Here is an 8,704-nt window from a genome sequence, read left to right on the forward strand (position 1 = left end):
AGGACAGTCTCTTCAATAAATGATGTTGGGAAAACTGGACAACTACATACAAAAGAAAACCTGGACCACTATCTTAAACCATACACAAAAATTAACGCAAAATGAATTTAGAGATTTGAACATCATAACTGAAGCCATAAAGCTCCTATAAGAAAATATACAGGGGAAAGCTCCTTAACTCCTTGATGTAGTTTTGAATGTTTTTTGGTGAGGTTTAGTGGGGTCCAGAGCTGATGACCACAAAAGAATTCTTGAGACGTTTTGGTGCAAAATGGTACTTTTATTAAAGCACAGGGACAGGACCCATGGACAGACAGAGCTGCTGCCAGGGGCGCCTGGGTGGCTCAGGTGGTTAAGCGTCTGCCTTTAGCTCCGGGCATGATGCCAGGGTCCTGGGATCGAGCCCCACATGGGGCTCTGGGGAGCCTGCTTCTCCCTCTCCCCGCCCCTGCTCTCTTCTCTCTCTGTCTTTCAAATAAATAAAAGCAGAGGAAGGAAAAGAAAAAGAATGAAAAGAAAGAAAGAGCTGGGGCCTGCTGCCCCAGGATTAAGAGGAGCAACGAATTATATACTATGGGATTGGGGGAAGTAAAGATAAGGGAAGTTCCAAAAGGATTTTCATATGTTAAAGAGGACTCACAGGATGTGGGAGGCCTTGCTATTGTCAAACTAAGGTTGCTTTTCTACCAAGGCATTAACATTAAGACAGTTGGGAGCTTCCTGGAGGAAAGTTACACTCTGCCTGCCTCAAGGATCTGTCAATGCACAGCAGGTTACACGGACATTTAATTTTATCTATGTTTCCTTATGCCTTTGTTTCCCACATCAACATCCGTCTTGGTGAGGATTTTTGGATAAGGCACCAAAAATAAGAGCAGCAAAAGCAAACAAATGGAAATCTGTCAAACCCAAAAGTTTTTGCACAGCAAAAAAGACAACATACAATGAGAGAACATCTCAGGGTGCCTGGGTGGCTCAGTCAGTTAAGCATCTGCCTTCGGCACACATCCTGATCCTGGGGTCCTGGAATCTAGCCCCGCATCAGGCCCCCTGCTCAGCGGGGAGCCTGCTTCTCCGTCTCCCACTCCCTCCGCTTGTGCGAGCTCTCCCTCGATCTTTTTTTTTTAAGATTTTATTTATTTATTTGTCAGAGAGAGAGACAGAGGCAGGCAGAGGGAGAAGCAGGCTCCCTGCCGACCAAGGAGCCCAAAGTGGGATTCCATCCCAGGACCCTGGGATCATGACCTGAGCTGAAGGCAGACGCTTAACCAACTGAGCCACCCAGGTGTCCCTCAAATAAATAAAATCATATTTTAAAAATGTGCACAGGGTCTGAATAGACATTTTCCAAAGATATACAAAGGCCAACAAGTACATGAAATGGTGCTCAACATCACTTCTCAGGGAAAGGCAAGTCAAAACTAAATGAAGGGTGCCTGGTGGCTTAGTCAGTTAATCATCTGCCCTCAGCTTAGGTCATGATCTCGGGATTCTGGGATCGAGACGCACATCAGGCTCTGTGTTCAGCAGGGAGTCTGCTTCTCCCTTTCTTTGCTCCTCCCCCTTCTCACACACTCTCTTTCTCTAACAAATAAAATCTTAAAAAAAAAAAAAAACACACACACACACAGGGGCGCCTGGGTGGCTCAGTCATTAAGCGTCTGCCTTCAGCTTGGGTCATGATCTCAGGGTCCTGGAATCAAGCCCTGCATCGAGCCCCTCATCGGGCTCCCTGCTCAACAGGAAACCTGCTTCTCCCTCTCCCACTCCCCTTGCTTGTGTTCCCTCTCTCGCTGTCTCTCTCTGTCAAATAAATAAGTAAAATCTTTAAAAAAAAACACACACACACAAACCTAATTTCCTAGTAATGGAGTGAAATGGTTGCCAGGGGCTGGAGGAAATGAGGAAATGTAAAGATGGAACTCAAATTTTATACCTTTTGACCTATAACAGTAAGTTCTGAGGATCTAATATCCCACATGGTAACTATAGTTAATACGGTATTGTAGTTAATACAGTACTGCATACTTTAAAGTTACTGAGAGTAGATCTTAAACATTCTCATCAGATACACAAAGAACTTAACTGTATGAGATAATGATTTATTATCTTGATCCTGGTAATCATTCCCCAACATATGTATCAAATCATCACATCGGACACTCTAAATACATATTCTTATATTTATCAGTCAAGTTGAGAGGCAAAAAAAGATAGCTTGGGGTGTCTTTATGGTATTAGCTCCCCATCACTCCAAGTATTCAAGAGTAGTATTCAAGTGGTCAAATATTCATAAGTATGATACACAGGGGGATTGTGCATCTGCTAGAAACTAAAGGAAAACTTCCAGCTTTCTCTCAATCCGAAGGCTCTGACTCAAGTCAAGAATTGCATTCATTTCCCAGACTGAACATACAATTTCTAACGGGGCCTGTGGAACTGCCCATTTACATCTGAGAAGGACTAGTCATCTAACCTCCTGGGCAATCTTTACTTTTCTTCCCCTGCAAACCAGTATTTTCCAATGCAACCCACACCTGCTACACAGGAAACACTGTCATTAGCCTTTGAGAAACGCTGTGAATTAAAAGGCCTTGTTGACATGACCACAAAATTACCAACCAACATATGCATATTCTGATCTGATCACCCTACACAGTAGCCTACATCAGGGTTCCTGCTTTCAATGAGCTTACAATTAGGTTGGAAAGTCAAGACTAACACATAGGAGCCCATAATGAAAGCAGGGGCAGGTGATCAATGATAAATCAGAGGGGCCAGCAATATATTAAGAGTTCAGAAGGGAAAATTGGTCAAAGGTTTCAGAAGTATGCTTGATCTTGCTTTGAAGACTGCAATAGATTTTCAGTAGAAAGGAAAAGAGACCAAACATGAGGTCACAGAGGTTAGCAAGTATACAGCCCAGTCCATAGGCAGTTATGATCTGTAGTGAAGCAGAGGGTCCACAAGCAGCAGCTTGGGACAGGTGACATGCCCATAGGGAAAAGGTAGTCCATGAGAAAAACCAAGTGTTACTCTTTCCACAAAACTTTCAAATGTAGAATGCCAGAAACATCTCAAGATTCCAGAAGTAGTTAGCAAGCCCGGTTGTATCAGCTTTTTTAAAAAGGCCAGGCCCACCTGAGATTCCAAATCCAGGTGATACCACCAAACCACCAAGCTTGGAATCCTGGGTTGGGTCTCAAAGTAAGGAGCCCATAATTTCAATCACTGAGCACCTCTTACCATTTCAAACCAACACCTGGTCATACAGCACCAGGAGGCTGGAGGAAGTGAAGGAGGGAAACAGACAAAAAACCAGGAGACAATGCAAACAAATAGTGGGAGGCGACCACATAAGAGAAATTTGCCTGGTGGAAACCTCTTGATCTTCACCAATACTTTTAAGTTCTTATGACCTCCTTTGCTCCAAGTCCTTCTAGTTTACAGTATCTCTGTTAAGGCTAATGGTGAGGTGTGGAAACAAGTGTGGAATGTTTATAGTGAAATTCAGAAAACACCAGCTAGCTTGTCTCTTGGCTTCCTAGGACTATACCACCCCTTTTAAACATGGGGAGCTCCTCAGAATAAAGGGAGCAGGGTGGCCTATGACCTGCATGCATGGGATCTAGACTTTCATGTATGAAATCTCTCTGGACTAAGTCCAGAAAGATAACTCAGTCATTTCAACCTGATGACTATCTGGTGAGCAAGGTGAGGTAAGTTAATGGTCTTAATAGTCCATAATCCCATCAAAATGCTCATTGACCACTGCAAGTACTGTACCAACCCTGAGGACGGTAACTTCCTGGCAGTGTTGCCCAAGATAGGAAGGCCAAGTTGACAAATGCCCACCTTCCAAATTTCATTGGCTTACAATATGAGGATTGGCGGGCCTCAGAGACCATCCAGCCTACTCTGCTTTACCAGAGGAGGAAATGGAGACCCCGAGAGGGGTCATACTTGCCCAGGGTCACACAGCTGGGAAATCACAGGCTAACTCCGTCCCTGACTCCTGGTCTAGGGCACTTTCCTACTGACCTCTCATTGCCTTCTGAAACCAGGAAAACCTGCTAAAGCTAAAACTCTAATTGCCTGTTTTCCATTTGTTATAAATATTTTCTAGCACTTACTCTCTGCCAGGCATTTCTAGAAGGGCTCTCTGCGAATTAACTCACTGAATCTTCAAAACCACCCAACGGGGCAGGTTCTAATGATTATCCCTATTTTACCAAAGGAAAACCTCAGGCAGAGAGGCCACACAGCCAGGACAGAGCCAGGGCTGTCTAAAGTGGACAGTCTGGCTCCAGAGTCCCACTGTGATTCACGTTGTTATAGTTTTAAAGAATTTCTTTAAGTTATAAAGCGATGGAAGAAAAGGAGCAAGTCTTAAGCCACAAATGGCACGGTAACTTGTGCCAATGACACTGGGAGCTAGATCATGAATTCATCAACAGGCAATTTATCTCTTGATTAACGTATTAAGGGAAGGTCTGTATATTTCAACAGTTAATATTTTAAGTATGTTTTAAGGGTAAAATGGTCATGCACACACCTCTCAAAATCTGCCACTTGAAATAGGCTGGTTTAGCGGGTCTCTCCTAGACATGATACCAAGGAAAGCAAACATGTCATTGCCCATCTCCACCTATGCTGGCCATCACTCATACATTCAAGGTTTCCTTTTGGAGAAACTTTCACAGTAACTTCCTCCACAAGTGAAACCTCAAATTGAGGGAAAAATTAAGGAGAAATCACCTCTGAAGATTAAAAATCCATTTGATAAAAGGGTTCAAAACAAAGATCACTGGAACAAACGCCCAATATTCAATTACATGACGTTTTTGCTTTCCCTCATTTAAAAAATCATGTCAAATTTCATTATCTTGGTTATCCAGGAGAAGGAGTCCAGGAGCAGTAATGGTAGAAATAAGCAAATTACTACTGTGCCAAGATCAAATTAAGGAAAAAATTATAGTTGATTAAGATGCACTATCATATAAAGGTACCTGGCGGTTTATCAGTCACATGTCTTAGTGTCAAGTGTGCAAAAGCCCAGGCAAAATGCAACAGATCCTGGGGCGCCTGAGTGGCTCAGTCGGTTAAGCCTCCAACTCTTGATTTCGGCTCAGGTCATGATCTCAGGGTCCTGGGATAAGCCCTGCAAGGGCTCTGCCCTCAGTGGGGAATCTGCTTGGGATTCTCTCTCCCTCTCTCCTTCTGCCCCATCCCACCCCAGTGTGCTCATGTGCATGCTCTCTCTTAAAGAAAAAAAAAATGCAGGGGCGCTTGGGTGGCTCAGATGGTTAAGCATCTGCCTTCGGCTCACGTCATGATCCCAGGGTCCTGGGATCGAGCCCCGCATCGGGCTCCCTGCTCAGCGGGGAGCCTGCTTCTCCCCATCCCTCTGCTTCTCCCCCTGCTCATATTCTATCTGTGTCTCGAATGAATAAAAAAAACTTTAAAAAAAAAAATGCAACAGATCCTAAAAACTCTAAAACCAGAAAAGTAATGCCTTAGACCTGAAATCAACAGAAATTTAGAACCAAAAATAGCAATTACCCAACCTGACCCATCTCTTTGTACCAAAGTCACATGAAAGAATTATCCTCTGTTCGACTAAAGCAATCTAAGTACAAATGTAACTAGACAAAACCTATAGCAACTAGATCTATCCCAGCTTATCAGTAAATTAAAGCATAATAAAATTACAGTCAGCCTAGGAGTTTGAGAGTAATTTGGGCTCTACCATCCTCTACCAGAGTTATTTGGCAGTACGATCTTAGCCAAGCCCCAATCATAAAGGGTTTTCCAATATTTATAGCATCCATTTTTCTGTGGAGTCTCCTTGGTCATAAACTCTGGCCAGACTTTAAGTTAGAGCTTAAGTACTAACAGAGTACTTACTTTTGAACATGATGCCTAATATAAGGATTGTATTCCAGGGTTTTAAGATTTTATTTATTGGGGTGCCTGGGTGGCTCAGTCAGTTAAGCATTTGCCTTCGGCTCAGGTCATGATCCTGGGGTCCAGGGATCAAGCCCCACAACGTGCTCTCTGCTCAGTGGGGAGCCTGCTTCTCCCTCTCCCTCTGCCTCCTGCTCTGCCTACTTGTGCTCTCTCTCGCTCTCAATTAAATAAATAAGACATTTTAAAAATATTTGATTTATTCATTTGACAGAGAGCACTGAGCTGGGAGGAGAGGGAGAAGCAAGCTCTCCACGAGCAGGGAGCTCGATCCCAGGACCCCAGGATCATGACCTGAGCCGAAGGCAGACACTCAACTGACTGAACCACCCAGGCGCCCCATATTCCAGTTTTAATACCTAGAATACTTTTCCCTTTCGCATATAGCATATACTAAAAGTCATGTATCAGAACTCACCTGCAATTTCTGCCTAATTTGTCTTAGTCACCACAGAACTTTCTTAGAAAAGTATGGGAAAATGTTCTAAACTCTTCTGAAGTACTCACATGATTTAAAAAAAAAAAAAAGTGTGAACCCCAAATGAGGGCCCTGATAAAATTTCATTGAGCCTTAGTTACCATTTTCCTCTTTGTTTCTAAACTTCTTAAAGGGCAGGACAGGTGCTTGGAAGGGAAAGTCTAATGACACCTGTTACATAACCTGTTCTTGGTTGGCCAGGTTATATGGTTGTGATAAGGAAGAAAACAGTCCAAAGCAGAACAAACACTAATTCTCTGTTCTCCATTCTACTATTAGCCAGGACATTCGAGTCACATACTCAGTAGCTACCTGTGTGCCTCAGTTTCCCTAACCACTAAACTTGAGGTCTGAAGTGATCCAAATTCCTATTTAATCAAAGTTAAACGAGCACAATACTGCCACAGAAAGTTCACTGCAGAGTTCATAGTATTGAAATACTATGTTGTAGAAAGAAATTCCAAAGGTTTTTGCAGTACTCATTTCTTGTCCTCCAAATACCCCAAAGGACTTAGCTCGGTCATTAATCAAGAGGAGGCAAATACAAAGATGTTTTAAGAACATATATGTAGGGGCGCCTGGGTGGCTCAGTCATGAAGCGTCTGCCTTCGGCTCAGGTCATGATCCCAGGGTCCTGGGATCGAGCCCCGCATTGGACTCCCTGCTCCGCGGGAAGCCTGCTTCTCCCTCTCCCACTCCCCCTGCTTGTGTTCCCTCTCTCGCTGCGTCTTTCTCTGTCAAATAAATAAAATCTTTAAGAAAAAAAAAGAAGATATATGAAAAACCCAGGATATATATAGAAACCTTCCCTGTTATCACTGTGCTTGGACTGTCATGTGCAAAGGACAACCCACAAAACCTAATAAGGACAGGTCTCTGTTTCTGCTGTGAAAACAGGATTTTGCTTTCCCTGAAAGCTTCAGGGCCTAAGAACACAGGATGACGAAGGTTCAAAAAACTAGAGACCCGACGGGACCATAAATGATGAGGGGTTTTGGTGGTTGTCGTTTTTTGTTTTTTTTTTTTTAAGGTTTGGTTTTTTGTTTTTTCTTTTCTTACCCAATTGGCGTGGGTCTGGTGGTAAATCTCCGTAATTCCGGGTCTGCAGAGATTTGTCCAGACCCAGGCAGGGGTCAAAGAGAGGAAGCTGCGCACACACAGATGTTGCTGCCTTTCCTCGACCCACCCAGCTGTATCCAATAGCGGGACGCTGTGGGTTCCTAGGGAGGCAGATGGATTCTCTCCTAGAAATCTAATTGGCGTCTGGGAAACCAGAGCTAGGTTTCCAAGGCGGCTTCAGCGCCCAGCTTCCACACAGCCTCGACAGAAAAGGATGTCTCCTTGACCGAGCACAAGCCCATCATTATGACCCCTAAGGAAACTTTTAGCACGAGAAGGTTAGGGTACCGTTCACCCACATCCCAGGTATTCAAGGGACAAATGAATCCGTAAGAATAAGATCCGACGGAATGCCGACCGCCCCCTCCTAATCAAATAACTACAGATTCCTTTGAAAATACAGCAAATATCTCCACATGAAAGAAGTGATAGCGTTGGTACCACGAGCTTGGTCTGCTCCCTGGGGGCCCAGCCCCCCCCAAGAACCCTCACGCTGGAGGAGAGACACCGCCGGGAAACCAGCTTTCGAGACACCCCCTTCTCCACTGCAAGGGTGCATTTCCCTGGGGGAAATTTCCCTCCAGCCGCCCATCCCCGGACCCTGTAGCGGGGTTGGCGGGACGGGAACGAGGGGGGCCGCCGCGTCTCTGTGCGCTCCCGGCTGCGCGGCGCAAGCGACCCCACGCTCCGCAGCTGCCGCCGCCGCGCTGGACTGTGCAACCCTTTGCACTTGTTGCTGTCCCCGAGGGACCCGGAGGCGGCGGCCATCCCTCGCGCCACTGAACCCACAGCAGCACCCACCTTTCCACCTCTGCTGTCCCACTCGTCCCCCAGTACCCTGGAGAGAGTATTTCTGGGATCAAGAACTCGGGCGGAGGGAACAAACTTTTCTGCCCTGAGCTACAAGAAGACGCGAGAAATGGAACCCCAAAGAGCACTTACCTGGAGCTAGGGCCCCCACAGCCTCCGGAACCCCGGCGAGGCGCTGCACCCCGCGCCCTGCCCGAGGGCGTCTGGAACGCGCCCCGGACCCCGCCGACGCCGCCGCCGCCGCCCGGAGCCGGGAAGGCTCTCCCCCAAGCTGGCAACGCCCGGCGGCCGCGAGGCTGGGGCCAACGCGGAGGGGGCGGAGCCGCGGGC

The 8,704-nt window shown here is 45.9% G+C and overlaps 1 protein-coding gene across 1 annotated transcript in view; it reads right to left on the bottom strand.

Annotated features, from left to right (window-relative positions):
• The window catches only part of ARHGEF28 (Rho guanine nucleotide exchange factor 28), a 306,584-nt gene extending 297,882 nt beyond the window's left edge, over positions 1 to 8,702 (bottom strand). The window contains exon 1 of the mRNA XM_036080795.2: positions 8,507 to 8,702. The gene's annotated coding sequence lies outside the window, so the exon portion shown is untranslated. The remainder of the gene's footprint in view (positions 1 to 8,506) is intronic.
• Between the last annotated feature and the right edge of the window lie 2 nt (positions 8,703 to 8,704).

Source organism: Halichoerus grypus, chromosome 2 (genome assembly GCF_964656455.1).
Source record: "Halichoerus grypus chromosome 2, mHalGry1.hap1.1, whole genome shotgun sequence".
In the NCBI taxonomy this organism is placed as follows: Eukaryota; Metazoa; Chordata; class Mammalia; order Carnivora; family Phocidae; genus Halichoerus; species Halichoerus grypus.